Genomic DNA, 16,713 nt, shown 5'->3' with positions numbered 1-16,713 from the left:
CAATCATTTAGTTGGCCCAAAAATGGTTTAGATAGAAGTTTGTATCATTACAAAAAACTATACCAAAAATTGTTTACTCAAAAATTAAAGTCTTTGATGCTTGACATTCTCCTAAATTAGTATGTTTCAAGTCCCAAGGAGCACCCTCAAGATTCATAGATCTAAACTGTTAAGTTAGAGATACATAACTGGGACATATTGATTGGAATGAATTTCTAGTGTTGTGCAACAAGCTCCATAAGACATAAAAAATGATATCTACATTTATTCAAAGGAGATTGGTGAATGCCACATCATACTTAGTATTAGTGTAGTCTTTCAAATTAATCATAGGTTTGGAAAATTACTACGTGCCTAATGACAAGGTTGTGAAGAGTGTAACTAGAGAACTTATCTTAGATATCTAATAGATAATATAGAAAAATTATTCCACCTTCCCTAGGCTAATGAATTCAAGGAGATTACATATGAGATTTCTGACCATTGGTATAGGGACAATACAAAACATTCCAAGGACATAGTAAAAGAGAAGTACTTGATTACTAAGACCTTGCATAACAACCTAGGAAAATTTCATATGACACAAGGGTACTATGTGTACAAAAATGTGTCACACTTCTTTGAACCATTATTATTGAGAACCCCTATGAAAGAGGGAATCTCAAGAGAAAAATTATAGCTCTCTATCTATGATGTGTAAAGGCTATGAGATAGTGGATCTCAAATGAATGAAGCTATGTAACCCTTGCAAGGCATACCATTGAACATGAGATTTAATGATGAGAGCAAGAGTACTAGCATCCAAGAATCAAAATGACTAGAATATTAATACAAGATCTAAATTAAATGAAATGCAAGAGATAAAAAAAGAACTAAGATAAAGTATATATGAAACTAATCTAAAAAGTATGCCATTATGCAAGTATAATGAGAGCTAAGCTAAAATGCCAAAATTCTCCACGTCCCCAAGAGCTCCAAAAACACCTAGAAATCCTACAACATAATGTTAGCATGAGAGGCATAAGATTTTAGAATGAGGAGAGATCCCTCCTTTTTAAAGAAAAATGGATGGTAGGGATTAAGAGACAAAAGAGGCATAATCAAGGGAGGATAATACATCTTGAGTGATCCATGTGCACAAGAAACTCCACCAATCACGATCAATAGTTGAATTTTGAGAGGGTTTGAAATTTGTGGAGGAGAATTAAAGTTATTTTAAAAATAAAATATGCCTCTCACATAGAAAATGATGCATTCATGTGTAGACAAAAGTGCCTTTCTTTTATTTTTAAAATATGAATAATGCTTTATGTGTGCACACTTAGGATAAGTGAGAAGTGGGGATTTTTATTTAATTAAATGGGAGCATATTCTTTTAATTAAATAAGAGACTTAGGATAAAGTGGTAAAACTATAGGTTATAATCAAATAAATAGATTTTTGAAAATTTTATCAAGAATAAATGATTAATAAATTACGTAAAAATACTAGAAAAGGAGCTCATAGTCTAGATGACCATTTTTGGGTGATTACATTTTCCCCTCTTTGACTAATGTGTGATCAATGTGGGAACACATTATATCAAAGAATGAAGCCAATAAAGTTGCAAAGAGATCTAATTGTAAAGAATGAAGTGTAGAGAGATAGTAGATCCTAAATGTACAATATGTTAGTAGAAGTAATGTACACTAGGGGCAGGGGGGGGGGGAGAGAGAGAGAGAGAGAGCATTAGAACTTGAGATGAGTACTAATATGATGAGAAAAGAGAGCAGATAGATCAAGAGCAAATGGAAAGGTCAAGCATAAACTTCTGAGAAATATATAGTCATAAAAAAACAATTTACAATAATGATACAATATTCCTACCCCCTCAGGATCAAAATCAAAATGAGATAGAAGAGATGTAGGAATGAGAAAAATATGATCAAATCAAGATGAAGTAAAGTCCATAATGATAGATTATCAATTAAGACCAAAGAGTGACCACTGAATAGTAAATATGTGCCCTAGTTTGACTATGTTTGACCAAGAAAGATAAAGCATAACAATTAGGTCAAAATAAGAAGATAGGTGAACTAAAATAGAATGAAAGACAAGAGATGAGGATGGTAGAAATGATGAAGGAATGAAGGAATTATGATAGCCCCAACAAGATTTAAAGATTAAGCCTTAAAAAGTAGGCCAACTACATAGAAGAAGGAAGAATTTTAAAATACAATTTTGACCATCAAGATGAACCTAGATTTTGATTTTGATCCTAAAGATGGATCCAAGATGTGAAAATTATGTAGGGGTGAATTTTCACAAAAAACCAATACTTTGAAAATTAGGTCAAAAGGCTATATAGGATCCAAAATGGTAGATAGATGTGATGATAGGATAGAAAATGGGCAAGAAAAAGTGAAGAGAAGATGATAAGATATGATCAAGAAGAAGAGAATAATGAATGCAGTTAGCCACACATCCATGAAAGATAAAGAATACTCTCTAAACATTCAAAAATGAAAAGCTAAGCTAAAATGAACCCTAAAATGCAAGCTAATGTGCAAAAGGTACAATTGCAAGGTCATATAGATAGGTCCTAGTTTTTATCATTGAGCCTTATTAGGGACATTAGAAGATCATACAATCATTACTAGGATGACCTATAAAGATATGAATATGATCTATATCAAATCAAAATGTGGGAACCCTACCTATGCATCAAGGACATAAAGGTCAAGATGATGGCACTTTTAGATTGCCTAGGTTTAGTGTAGCAAGATTGTGCTCACATTGAGACACAAAATGTCGAGATGGCCATAAGTACAAACTTGAAAAAAAATAGACAAGAATGATACATTGTAGATCCTAAGCATCATGAAGGACAAGCAAGATGCTCAAGACACCTAATATTGACAAGGTATACCCACAAGAAGAAAGCTAAAGAAAACATGCACCATGTCATTAGTCCTCTAGTCCATGACATCCTCAAGAGACTAGTAGGGAGGGAAAACCTAGAAAATAAATTTTCATAGAAAAAGAAAAAAGAGAAATAAAGCCAACAAGTCTTAGCCCATGTTTAGTTTAAGTGTGTGTGTGAAAGTCACATGACTATCTCTTTAGAACTCGAATATGCTAGTGATAAATATCATAGCATCCTATACCATAGCTAAAGTATATGAAAAGTGTTGAGAAACACTCAATGTTAAGAGGTGTGCTGAGAAACATTGTTAGACAAGCTACCAAAGAAACACCTATGCACAAAGAGACCCCAATAAGATAAATAGTTTATGCCCCCTAAACATAAATGATAGTCAGTTCCAAGCTAGGAAAGGAAAAGTAAAGCAAATGAGCACAAAAAATGATTAATAGACATAGGTACAAGGGTCTCAAGCAACACTTGTTTCCAAGATTTCAACACTTGGAAACTTTTTTCTTTCCTTTTTTGTATTTTAAAAATATTTTTGATCTTTTTTTTTGTGATGCATCAAAGTGCCTATTGCTAGGTTTTCACTAAGATGATCATTTTTTCAGGATATTTTCTATTTTTTAAAATTTTAAGCATCAAATATGATATTTGCTGGGATTTTTTGAATGACTTAGTGATTACTCTCTCTTAAGAAAGATCACATAAATTTGTCCCAATTTCTAGCAAGGTGTAGAATATGGTGGAGCAACAAACTGGTGGATAAGAAGAGATGGATAAGAAAGGAGTATGAAGAAAGTGAAAATTATCCTCAAGGTTTGACTCCTCAAGAGTAACCAAGATAGGGAAAGTGTAAAATAGCTATATGAAGTAGATTTTGGACAAGGAAAGAAATCCATGGAAGGAGATTGAATGTAGGATAAGTAGTTAAAGCCAATAAGTGAGATAGCATATAGGATAAGTAGTGGAAGCCAATATATAGGATAACATATAGGATAAGTAGTTGTAGCCAATAAGAGAGATATCGTGAAAGCATGTAATCTAAAAGAGTAGAAATAACAAGAGGCCTATGAAAACAAAGTTTTTCTTTGTGTGATCAAGACCAAGAGGTTGATTGGATAGGAAAATGACAAGGACAAAATACTAAGGATGAAGCTCATAATGGAGGCTAGAAGTGAATGATTTGGGATAATAAGGATCATGATAGGAAAGTTGATGTTACCCATTTTGCCTCCTGCCAAAATTTGAAATTTAAATGCAAGCCTACCCCAATGGTTACTCTCCATATTTAAAATGCCTTGAAATATGAAAAAATAAAACATTTGAAACTTATGGTGTTACTAAATTTATTTTCGTTGGCCTACAACTTTCCACACCATCAGATCTTGCCTAGATCTACTATAGACACTTTGCTGCATTATCAAAACAAGTGATCTTTAAACATTGCGAGGAAGCCCCTTAACAACATGTGGATTTATGGGTCTCTTTGAGCTACCATAGAAAGGGTGGACAGGGTGGCAAGGTGAGTTGGCAGTTCGATTGGTGCCCACATTCCTCGATTTTGTCTTTTTTAGGCTTTCTGACGATGTGGGCATGCCCCTTTGTGACACATGTCCCACGATGTCCCATTTCCAGTTTTACCTTCCACCATCAGATCTCTTGGGATCAATGTTTAGTGCATGCCTATAATAAGGAGTTGTGAGGAAATTTAACAATGTGGGTATGCAGCCTTGTGACACATGGCACGGTGTGACATCATGGGCCTGCTCTTTTTTAGGAGAGATAAATAAATTCTTCCATGGAACTTTTCAAAGCATGTGGGTTTGAAAAGATGATATTATATTGAGTAGGAGGATCCACTATTTGATGCAAATAGGTTGAGGGCTGGTGCTTTTCCACATTATGAAGTTGCAAAGAGATTGAGGAATGTAGGCAAGCGCCTCACTACCGTGTGTCTCTGTGGGACTTGTTTCTTATGTGGGTCACTAAGGTACTACCAGTCGCATGTTAGGATGATGCTAGTTGGAGCCAGGTTAGGCTGAGTCAGATGTCAAAGTGTCTCGTGGGCCCAAAAATTTCAAGGGGGCAAACACAGTCTTATAAGGATCTTTCACGATTGTCAATCTTGTAGAGATTGATGATCAACACTTCCCCACAGTATAAAGATGCAAGGTGATTAAGTAATGTAGGAAAGCACCCAAAGGACACATGTCCTTGTAGGCTTGACCAAGGTATTAAAAATGAAGGAAGTGTGGTTAGGGTTAACGACTAGCAGTTATATCACAATTAGGGTTTGGGGAGGTGGCATAGTTAGTAAAGAAGATTTTGGTCAACCGTATGGAGATTTGCAGGGTGGCAAAATAAAATGAAGTTATTGGCCCATGTGGCCTAATTTAGGTGCAATATTAAATTGACTATTTGACCTTTCTAATTCATGAGCTAGAAATAGGGGATATCGAGGTTTTTTGCACAATTTGATCCTTGTGATCAATTCCAACCACCCTCGAATGAATACTAAACCTAGGAAAACACTCCACACCCTAGTCAATCCATCTACTTGGTCAGAATAGTTTAATGGAACCATTTATATCTTCTTGGGGCCCTATTCCAACAAAGATCAGATATCATTACATTTGGATCTGTGCTCAAATTAGATTTTCTTCAGATCTCCATGATTATTCTCTATAGGGCTTAATGGTAGTAGTTGTAGAGTAATTTTAGTTGGAAGATATCTTAGTTATGCTTGAGCTATAAAGGAAAATTTTGTAGATTTTGTTAAGGTTGACTCTTCTCTAACTTCTCTGATATTGCTCTACAATTTCATGTGTAAATCCTCTTTGCCTCTGAAGTATATGACATTCTGCCTTTATTTCCTTCAACCATTAATGTGAAAGTGAAATAACTATTTGCCTCTCATTGGTGTTTTGTAGAGATCTGCAATCTACATGACTGTATTTGTTTTGGCCTATGAAGGATATATAAGTGGATCTTCTATTTCCTTGTGCCATTCATTTTGGTTTCCTAATCTGCATGTGATTGTTAGATTAAAGCAAGTCTGGATGTGTATATCTTTTGGTATCATGATGGTTCAATAGTGCATGTATGGGTAGAGATTGGTTCGAACACTCTATTTTGGTGCATCACCCCATTAGATTAGAATAGGTAGATTTGCATTCCTTCTCCCTTTTCCTCTCCAAGAGTAGTTAGGTGCACCCTGATAGTAAAGGAAGCTGGCCTTCTCTAGAGACTCAACCTCACAGTTCAAGTCCCATAGCTTGGAGGTTATTTCCATGTTTCACAAATTTGTCGTTAAGTAAAAACTTTGGACAAGGGTGCAAACCTTTGTGACAATAGTTTTTGGCACGCCTGGTGGGACTCTATTCAAAAAATTTCAAGTCTACTACTGTTAAAAGGAAGATTTCAAGATTAGTGCTAAAGAGATAGTACTGACTTTAGTGTTCAAGCCTTTAAGAGGCTCATTCTTGAAGTACTTGGTGACTCTAAGCTTCAAATACATCTGGTTCCAGACCAAAGTTGTGGTAATTCATACCCAAAGCTAAGACATGGGAATCTTCTAGAGGTAAATTTTTGTACCAAGAGCTTTCATTTTCAAATCCTAAAATAAGGAAGACTAGAGTATCTTTATCACCAGTTAGGAGTGCAATAGAAACAAATACACCTACAAGATCCATCTCTACTCCTCCTACTATTAGATCTTAGCCTAGATTTCCATTAGCACATATCAATAGATCCCTTATCTATATGGCACAACCTAGAGCCCATACTTTTGCCACCTTTAATGGTGGAAGTCCTCTTTTTTTGGCTCAAAGACATAACACACCAATAGCTGCACTCAAAAGTATACCAGAATTTATTGGTGAAACTTCTATCTCTCCCTCAAAACACATTCAAGAAGTTGCAAATGTTTGTAATATCCATGGTATTATAGAAGATGATGTTGCAGTTAGGCTTCTAGCCTCATCTTTGAAAGGAAAAGCACTAGAATGGTATAGAGGTTTGGCTCATGGTTCTATAACAGATTGGGATGGATTAGGAGTAGGACTATGTAAACACTTTGAGGACAAAAGTGACCATTTGTCACTTTTCGAACAATTTACTACTATAAAAAGAGCCCCCCACAAATGTATGGCTGATTTCAACTATAGATTTTAAAAGACATGGGATAGAATACCTATTTCAGTAAAACCTACCCCTGGTAATGCCTTCTTGCATTACCTCAGAGCTTTTAATAGTGACATTGCCACTACAATCCAAACTATGGGAGGAGATACCCTACCTAATTCTTATGACATAGCAATAAAGTCAAAAAAATCCTAATACAAGGAGGTAAGCTAGCTCCAAGGCCTCGCATGCCTTTCTTTCCTAATGTTCCAAATCACCAACTAGAAATGGTTCCTCTTCCCATAGGTAGAGTAGTCATGCTTCAACCTCAAATGTAGTAGTAGTCATGCTTCAACCTCAAATGTAAACTAAAATAGGGCCATAGTCCCTCAAAACAACATGGCCCAAGATTAGGATTTTTGTTCCTCCTATAACTACTCCTATCCTCATTGCATGTGTCAAAAGGCTAAATCTTATTTGGCTTTGACCATCCAAGAGAATGTAGTAGGACAATCATACAAGGAGGACCAATTTAAAGAGGCCTCATATATGCAAGGACAAGATGATTGCTCCTTTATGAATCATCGAGTGGAGGAACATTGTAATGTAAACCAGGATTCTATTGCTCACAACACTAGAAGAAAAAGAAGAGCTATTGAAGATGCTACCCCTTCCCCTCCCAATAATGCCTCAAATTCAAATGTAATACCTCATGAGAAAGCAATAAATGATTAGTCAAATACCTTTCAGCAGCAGAGGCAAATTAATGGCAGAAAGAATGTAAGTGATCCTCAGGTTGTTCCACCTCAACCTCCTAAAAATATAGCTTCCAAGGCTCCCACTAAAGCACCTACTATGCCATTTAGTGTGTTAGAACAAATGAAGAAGAAAAATGTGAATATTTCCATGTGGGATGCCATTGCTACTATACCTATGCAAAAGAGGTGGTTGCAGCAAGAATTGGAAAGTATTGAACCAAAGGATCAGCCAACCAGCATGGAAAGTGCCACAAGCTTAGTACAACCATCAAGGGAGGAAGAAACAAGTAAAAAGGTTAGACCCCCTCCATTTTATGTTTCTCTAATCATAGGGGATAAGCTAGTCCACAATTGCATGATTGATTCAGGGGCTAGTAGTTCAATGATGCCTAGGTGTGTTGCTGATGCTTTGGGAATGAAATATGATCTTGTTGTTAGGGATGTGTTATAGTTAGATGGTAGTACTATCAAGACTTTAGGGATCCTTAGGAATGTGGAAATAGTCCTACATGCATGCCTTGGTTGTACTGTAACTCAAGATATATTCATTGCTGAAGTCAAGCCACATTTTTCCATCTATCTATCAAGAGACTTCACTGCTCGAATTGGTGGTTACATATCTTCTGATTGGTCATATATGTTTTTTAGAACAAGATATGGGCCCAAAGCTTCAATCAAAGTAGACCCTCTAGCCCTCCATCATACTGAACCCTACACCCCTAATCTCATAAACATGAATTGCACTATTCTAGAAATGGATGAAAATTACATAATGAATGAGCCTACTACTTCCCTAGCTGAGATACCTAATTTTCTCTTAGATGAATGGGCTAATGCATATCAATTTAATCCTATGCCAAAAACCCTTGAGATAGGCCTTAGTACATATTGTATATTAGAGAAGGATGCTCTAGTTCCCAATCTTGTGGATTCTAAAGAAGATGTGAGCAAGTTATGGAGCATGTACTTTGATTGCTCAAGGAATAAGAATGGATCATGGGCTGGTGTGATGTTGATTTCTCCTACACAAGTAAGGTATTACTTCTCCTTTAGGCTCCATTTTAGTTGTACTAATAATGTGGTTGAGTATGAATCCTTGATTCAGGGTCTCCTACTTGCTCAGAAAAGAGAAATTCAAGCCTTAAGTGTATATGGAGATAGTGAGTTGGTGGTTAATCAAGTGAGAAATTAGAATATCACCAAGAATGGTTTGCTCAAGTCCTATAAACATAGGGTATGGGATCTTCTTGAGGGTTTTAATGCATTTAATATTCAAAGCATCCCTAGAAAAGAAAATAGACATGCTAATAGGCTTGCAACAATAGGTGCATCTCATGATGTGCCAGGGAATCTTGAGGAGGAGAAGAAGCAACAAATTAGGATGGTAGTAAGGCCCGCCATCCGTGACAACAACATCCATTGGCAAGTGTTTGAATCTGATGAACAAATTGTAAGATTCTTGTAGAATGAAGCAAAATTTTCAAATAAGAACCAGTCAAGACTACAGGATCAGTATGGTGATCAAATCATTAACCTCAGTTCCAAAAAATTTCCTAAGGGTCTCATTACCTTAGAAAGTGTTTTTAATCCCGATGACCAAGAAAGAGGCAAAGTCATGAACCTAGCTATTGATGAGATGATCACACCCCAGTCATGATTGCTGATGGAAAATTCTTAAAAAAGTTTTATTCATCTATGCCAAGAATTTAATGATATATTTTCTTGGACATATGATGATTTAAAGGGTTTTGACCCAAGGTTGTTTTAGCATACCATAGATTTAATTGATAGTGTCAAACCAGTAAGACAAAAATAGAGGCCAGTGAATCCCAAAATTGAACCCTTAATGAGAAAGGAACTATCCAAATTGATTAAGGCCAATATAATTTTCCCTATTAAGAACTCATTATGGGTAGCAAACCTTGTCCCTATTAGGAAGAAGAATGGAGAAATTAGATTGTGTGTGGATTTTAGGGATCTTAACCAAGCTTCCCTAAAAGATCACCATCCTCTCCCTTCCATGGAGTAGATTTTGTCCAAGGTCAGTGGTTCGAAGAGGTTTTAATTTCTTGATGGATTTTCTAGCTACAATCAAGTGCTAGTCAAAGAGTCTGATAGGTACAAGATTGCATTCACTACCAAATGGGGTACTTATGCTTATTGTAAGATGCCATTTGGGCTAACCAATGCAAGTGCTACATTTCAGAAGGCAATGGAGATGGCCTTCAAAAACATGATTGAAAAGTTTGTATTAGTTTACCTTGATGATATTATAGTGTATTCAAAGAATGTAGAAGATCATTTTGATCATTTAATGTAGGTGTTCTTAAGGTGTAGAGAGTTTGGGGTATCCCTTAACCCGAGAAAGTGTATCTTTGCTACCAATCAAGGAAAATTATTAAGACACGTTGTATCTAAGGATGGTTTAACCATTGATCTAGAATGAAAAAAAGTAATACTTGCTCTCTCTCTTTCTAAACGTAAGAAAGGGTTGCAAAGTTTCCTTGGTAGGATAAATTTTGGAAGAAGATTTATCCCTAATCTTGCTACCATGGTAAAACCCCTTATGAATATGCTCAAGAAAAGTATGGCCTTTGCATGGACCAAGGAAGGGAAGGAAAGTTTTGAAGAGATTAAGATAGCCATAGCCTCATCCCCTACTCTCATTAATCCAAACTTTGAAAAGGATTTCATCCTTTATACCCTAGGTGGTGAGTCAAGTATTTCTATTGTCTTGACTCAAAAAAATGATAAAGATGAAGAACAACCCATAGCCTTCTTCAGTGAAGGGCTTAAAGAGTATGAAGACAAATACAACTATGTAGAGAAGCAAGCCCTTACAGTCATCAAAGCTTTAAAGAAATTTAGACACCTCCTATCTCATAATAAAATTCATCTATTAGTAGCCCATGCTAGTGTGAAGGATTTCCTTTTGAGAAAATATATTAGTGAGAAAATAGTTGGTTGGATTACTAAAGTGATCGAATATGATGTTGACATCTAGATCACCAAGCTAGTAAGAGGGAAGGGATTATGTAAATAGATGATATCATCTCAAGAATAAGATGAGGAAGTTGCTATGATACTAATAGAGCAACAAGAAGCAAGAAATGATGACCCAAGGAATTGGATGGATGATATGAAGAATTTCTTATTAGGCAATGGATATCCTATAGGATTAGATAAAACTAAAAGGGGACAATATAGATTACAATCAATTCCTTATGTCATAGTTGATGGCATCCTTTTCAAGAAAGATTTTAAAGGAGCTTCATGATAGTCCTGATGGTGGTCACTTCTCAGGAAGGACAATTGCAATGGTCATGAGGGCTACTTACTACTGGCCATCCCTATTCCATAATTGTTATAGGTATGTGAGGAAATGTGAAAAATGTGCTTTCTTTTCTAGTAAGCAGAAGCTTGTAGCTCTTCCTCTTCATCCCATTTAGGTGGACCAGCCTTTTGCTCAATGAGGATTGGATTTCATAGGTCCTATCAATCCTCCTTCTAGTTCTGGTCACAAATGGATTTTAGCTACTACAAATTACTTCACCAGATGGACAGAGGTAGTTTAATTAAATGACACCAAAAAATCTTCAGTTGTTGAGTTCCTTGACAGAATTGTGACTAGGTTTGATGCCCCTTCAACCATTATTTCAGATAATGCAAAATATTTTATGGGAGCTCAGATTTGTGCATGGGCAGTTGACCATAATATCTACTTGAGCACATCCTCAAACTATTGTCCTCAGGGAAATGGTTTAACTGAGTCATCCAACAAAAACCTAATTAGGATTATGAAAAGAACTATAGAGGATAACCAGAGGTGTTGGCATCAAAAGTTGAGGACTACTTGTGGGCTAATAGAATAACACCTAAGAGGTCAATAGGGAATTCACCCTTTCTGTTGGTATATGGTAGAGAAGCAAGGCTTCCAATTTCATTAGAATTTCCATCCCTAGAACTAGCTCATCAGCTGGAGCTAATTGAAGATGATGCCATGACAGTAAGAACAGAGCTGATGGAGCTGGAGGAGAAAAGAAGTCAGGTCATGCAGACCCTAGAAACACATTAGCAATAGGTGAAAAGGAGCTTTGATAGGAAGGTTAGGGTTAGAACCTTTATGAAGGGTGATTTGGTTTTGAAATGGGACGCAAATAGAGCAAAGCCAAGAAGACACTCAAAATTTGTTGCATTGTGGAGTGGTCCCTATTTAGTTGTCAATTGCAATCAGGCCAATGCTTTTCAATTAAGCAGGCCTGGTGGTGAAATTTTTCCTATCCCAGTCAATGGGATCTATCTTAAATCATGTTTTTGATAGGGCTTGAAGCTTCTTGTACATATTAGAGTAGTTTCCTTTTTGTTGTTTTCCTACTTTCAAGAAGTGCATGAGCACAACTTTCTCTCTGTGAGATAGCTAGTTCCAAAGTTTTGGAGGTTTTTTTGTCTATAGTTCCAATTGTAGAGATAGATATTTTTAGTGTTCTTCTCTCCTAGAGGTAGGGTTAGGGTTTCTTGCACTGATCCACATTTTTAATGACTCTATAGCCCAATGGATGCATAAGGCCACTAGTTGTACGCATAGCTGGCTTGCATCTCCTCTGAGTTACCAGAAGTGTTACCCATTTTGCCTCCTACCAAAATTTGAACTTTGAATGCAAGCCTACCCCAATGGTCACTCTCCATATTTAAAATGACCTGAAATATGAAAAAATAAAACATTTGAAACTTATGGCATTTCCAAGTTTATTTCCATTGGCCTGTAACTTTCTATGCTGTCAGATCTTGCCTAGATCTATGGTGGGCACTTTCCCACATTATCAAAACAAGAAATATTTAAACATTATGGGGAAGTCCCTTAATGATATGTGGATTGGTGGGTCCATCTTCTTTGAGCCACCATAGATAGGGTGGACAAGGTGGATAGGGTGGTAGGGGGAGTTGGAAGTTTGATTGGTGCCTGCATTCTTGCATTTTGTCTTTCGTTAGGCTTTCTAAAAATGTGGGCATGCCCCTTTGTGACATGTGTCCCATGAAATCCCATGTTCCTAGTTGTACCTTCCACCATTAGATATCCTAGGATCAATGGCTAGTGTATGCCTGCAATAAAGAGTTGTGAGGAAATTAAATAATGCGAGTATGCGCCCTTGCGATGTGTGGCATGATGTGATGTCATGGGCCTGCTCTTCTTAGGAGAGATAAATAAATTCTATCATGGAACTTGTCAAAGCATGTGGTGTTGGAGAGGCAATATTCTATTGAGTAGTAGGATCCACCATTCGATGCAAATAGATTGAGGGTCGGTGCTTTCTTGCATTATGAAATTGCAAGGAGATTAAGGAATGCGGGCAAGCGCCTTATTGCTGCGTGTCTTTGTGGGACATATTTCTTATGTGGGTCACCAAGGTGGTGCCAGTCATATGTTAAGATGATGCCAATTGGAGCTGGGTTAGGTTGAGTCAGATGTCAAAGTGTCTCGTGGGCCCAAAAAATTTGAGGGGGCAAATGCAGTCTTGTAAGGATCTTTCGCGATCATCGATCTTGTAGAGATCGACGATCAACGCTTCCCCATAATATAAAGATGTGAGGTGATTAAGTAATGAGGGAAAGCACTCGAAGAACATGTTTCCTTGTAGGCCCATCCAAGGTATTAACAATGAAGACAGTGTAGTTAGGGTTGACAAGTGGCAGTTACATCACGATCAAGGTTTGGGGAGGTGGCGTAGTTAGTAAAGAAGATGTTGGTCAACTATGTGGAGACTTTTGGGGTGGAAAAATAAAATGAAGTTATTGGCCCACGTGGCCTAATTTGGTTGCAATATTTAGTTGACTATTTGACCCTACTGATTCATGAGCTAAAAATAGGGGATATCGAGGTTTTTTGCACAATCTGATCCTTGTGATCAATTCCAACCACCCTCGAATGAATACTAAACCTAGGAAAAAACTCCACCACCCCGATCCATCTACCTAGTCAAAATAGTTTAATGGGGCCATTTCTATCTTCTCAGGGCCCTATTCCAACAAAGATCAGATAAGATTTTCTTTAGATCTCCATGATTATTCTCTATAAGGCTTAATGGTAGTGGTTGTAGAGTAATTTTAGTTGGAAGATATCTTAGTTATGCTTGAGCTATAAAGGAAATTTTTTAAGATTTTGTTAAGGTTGACTCTTCTCTGAATTCTCTGATATTGCTTTGCAATTTCATGTGTAAATCTCCTTTGCCTTTGAACTGTATGACATTCTGCCTTATGTCCTTCAGACATTAATGTGAAAGTGCAAGAATTATTTTCCTCTCATTGGTGTTTTGTAGAGATCTACAATCTGCATGACTATATCTCTTTTGGCCTGTGAATGATATATATGTGGATCTTCTATTTTCTTGTGCCATTCATTTTGGTTTCTTGATCTACATGTGATTATTAAATTAAAGCAAGTCTGGATGTGTATATCTTTTGGTGTCATGATGGTTCAATAGTGCATGTATGGGAAAAGATTGGTTCAAACACTCTATTTTGGTGCATCACCCCCTTAGATTAGAATAGGTAGATTTGCTTTTCATGCATTTCTTCTCTATTTTCCTCTCCAAGAGTAGTTAGGTGTACCCTGATAGTGAAGGAAGTTGGCCTTCTTCGGAGACTCAACCTCATAGTTCAAGTCCCATAGCTTGGAGATTGTTTCCATGTTTCACAAAGGTTGTCCTTAGGTAAAAACTTTGGACAAGGATGCAAACCTTTGTGACAACAGTTGATGAATAAGATAGCCAATATGCATGGGTAGCTCAACATTGTCAAGATCAAAGAAGAAAGATGAAACATATGGATTATGGAAGAATTACACATGACCCATGTTTTCTAGGGAAGAATTATACATGACACATGTTTGCTAGGTTTTCATCATGGTACTTATCTATGGCACCACAAGAAGTGGTTTTCACCAAGGCACATTTTTCTCTCTCTCTATTTTGTTTTGTTTTGAATTTTTAGAAGTAGCTCAATATTTTTCAATTTAGATAGTGCTCCTATTGAAAGTATAAGTCATTATAGGCCAAGACCATGGAGAGGTATGCTCAAAGATGTTGATAAGGTGATAGAAATGAGATGATAGAGAAAATAAGGGTATATGGAGGGAAAGGTTTTATGCTTTGGAAGGCTAGAAGGATTATTGATAGTAGGTAAGTGTAGGCTTGAAAATATTACACAAGAGTAGGTGAGAAAGTAAGAAAGATCAATATTGACACATGCCTAGAGGGGTAATGGAATGATAGAGAAATCATGAATAAAATAGCTTGAGGCTTAGATGTATGAGATAATGAGAGAATTTTGGAGAGAGATGGAGTTGAAGACTTTGAAATCTTTTGAGGAAGATGCTTGGAAGAAGATGGAGTGGAAGCCTTTGGAAGATTGAATGCCAACTTTGATTTATTGTAAAGTTTCAAGTCTTTCAAAAGAGACTTGGGAAGCCATATAAGATTAGATTATGGAACCCATTTCTTCAATGATGGATTTAGGAACCAATATTTCCTTTGATTTATCTCCTTGGATAGTGGACCTTTGTGGTCTCTTGAATTTTTTTTTATTCTTGGCATTCACATGTTGATTAGGTGGGACATAGTGATCTTCATTTTTGAATGGATTCTTGTATTTATTATATTGAACATCTAAATTGATTCCAAAAGACTTATTGATGGAGAAGATATGACTAGTTTATATGGAAAAGTGAATGAATATTTGTCAAGGATGAGTGTCTTTGTTGATCTTGATGTAGGATAGGAGAGATAGGAGCAGTAATAGGAGATGAAGGAACATAAGGCCCCAATATGGATGGAAGGTTAGAAGGATTTAAATTAGATGGATAAGAACCAAGGATAGATTTTGGAGATGAAAATGGATAGTAAGGGATATCCACATCTTTAGAGTGATCAATATGGTGAAGGTCATCAATAGAATTATGAGAAACTTTGATAGGAGAAAATTTTTTAGTAGGAGCATTTGAAATTTGAGCATAGTTTTTAAGTGGATATAGAGAAGTAGAACATGAGGGGATACTTTGATCTTTACAAGTAGCTTTGGATAGAAAAGGAAGAAATTTTTTCTCATAATTTTTAGTAAGATCAAGGGAAATGGTGGAAGTGGTATCTTCATCATACTTAGGAGGTGGATAAGGAATAGGATATGGAAGGGAAAAACATTGAAGGAGATGAAATGGTTCTTGGTCTCAATCTTTCTTGACATTTATCTCTTAATATTTTTGAGAGTCCACTTGACATGGATCCATTTCTAACGAAAAGGGAGAATGCAAATGTGCATGGTATAATCTTGAAGAGATAGTGAAGGACTAGTTGGAGTGGGAATAGTAGGCATATCATCATATGAAGGTTGAGTATAGTCTTAGTAGCATGGAAAATGTTTGCAACCAAGTGAATATTAGCTTAAGTTTCTTTTAGAGGTATCCCTTGAGGGTATGCATAGTGCATATGAAAAGCATTTGGTTATTTGTTTGATGGAGACATGTTCAAAAGCTTTGAAGTTTTAGGCAGTTCATGCATATTGGAAGAAGTGGAGGCATTAAGGAAAATGTCACTAGACATAGGTCCATCAACATGATCTTCCTCAAGAGAACTATCCTCATAATATGAATTATTATGGGTTTTGACATAAACAATCCCATTATCAATGCAATCTTAAATTTTATGACCTTTGTTTCTATGGTAGCCAAAATAGTGATAGTCTCTCCACCATGAAGGGTTTACCTCAAGTTCATAAGGTGTAGATTTGTGTGCTAAAGTGATATTTTTTACAACCAAGGTCTTAAGAACCATATCATATGAATATCCCATAGCAGTAAAAGTTCTCTCAAAAGTATCTCTAGGCTCTTCTTGTTGTTTCTCAAGTGAATAGCATGCATCCATGTCTTCATCATAT

The sequence above is a fragment of the Cupressus sempervirens genome, chromosome 9 (assembly GCF_028749045.1).
Source record: "Cupressus sempervirens isolate cs-2001-9-10 chromosome 9, ASM2874904v1, whole genome shotgun sequence".
NCBI classification, from domain to species: domain Eukaryota; kingdom Viridiplantae; phylum Streptophyta; class Pinopsida; order Cupressales; family Cupressaceae; genus Cupressus; species Cupressus sempervirens.
This window is presented reverse-complemented; position numbering follows the sequence as displayed.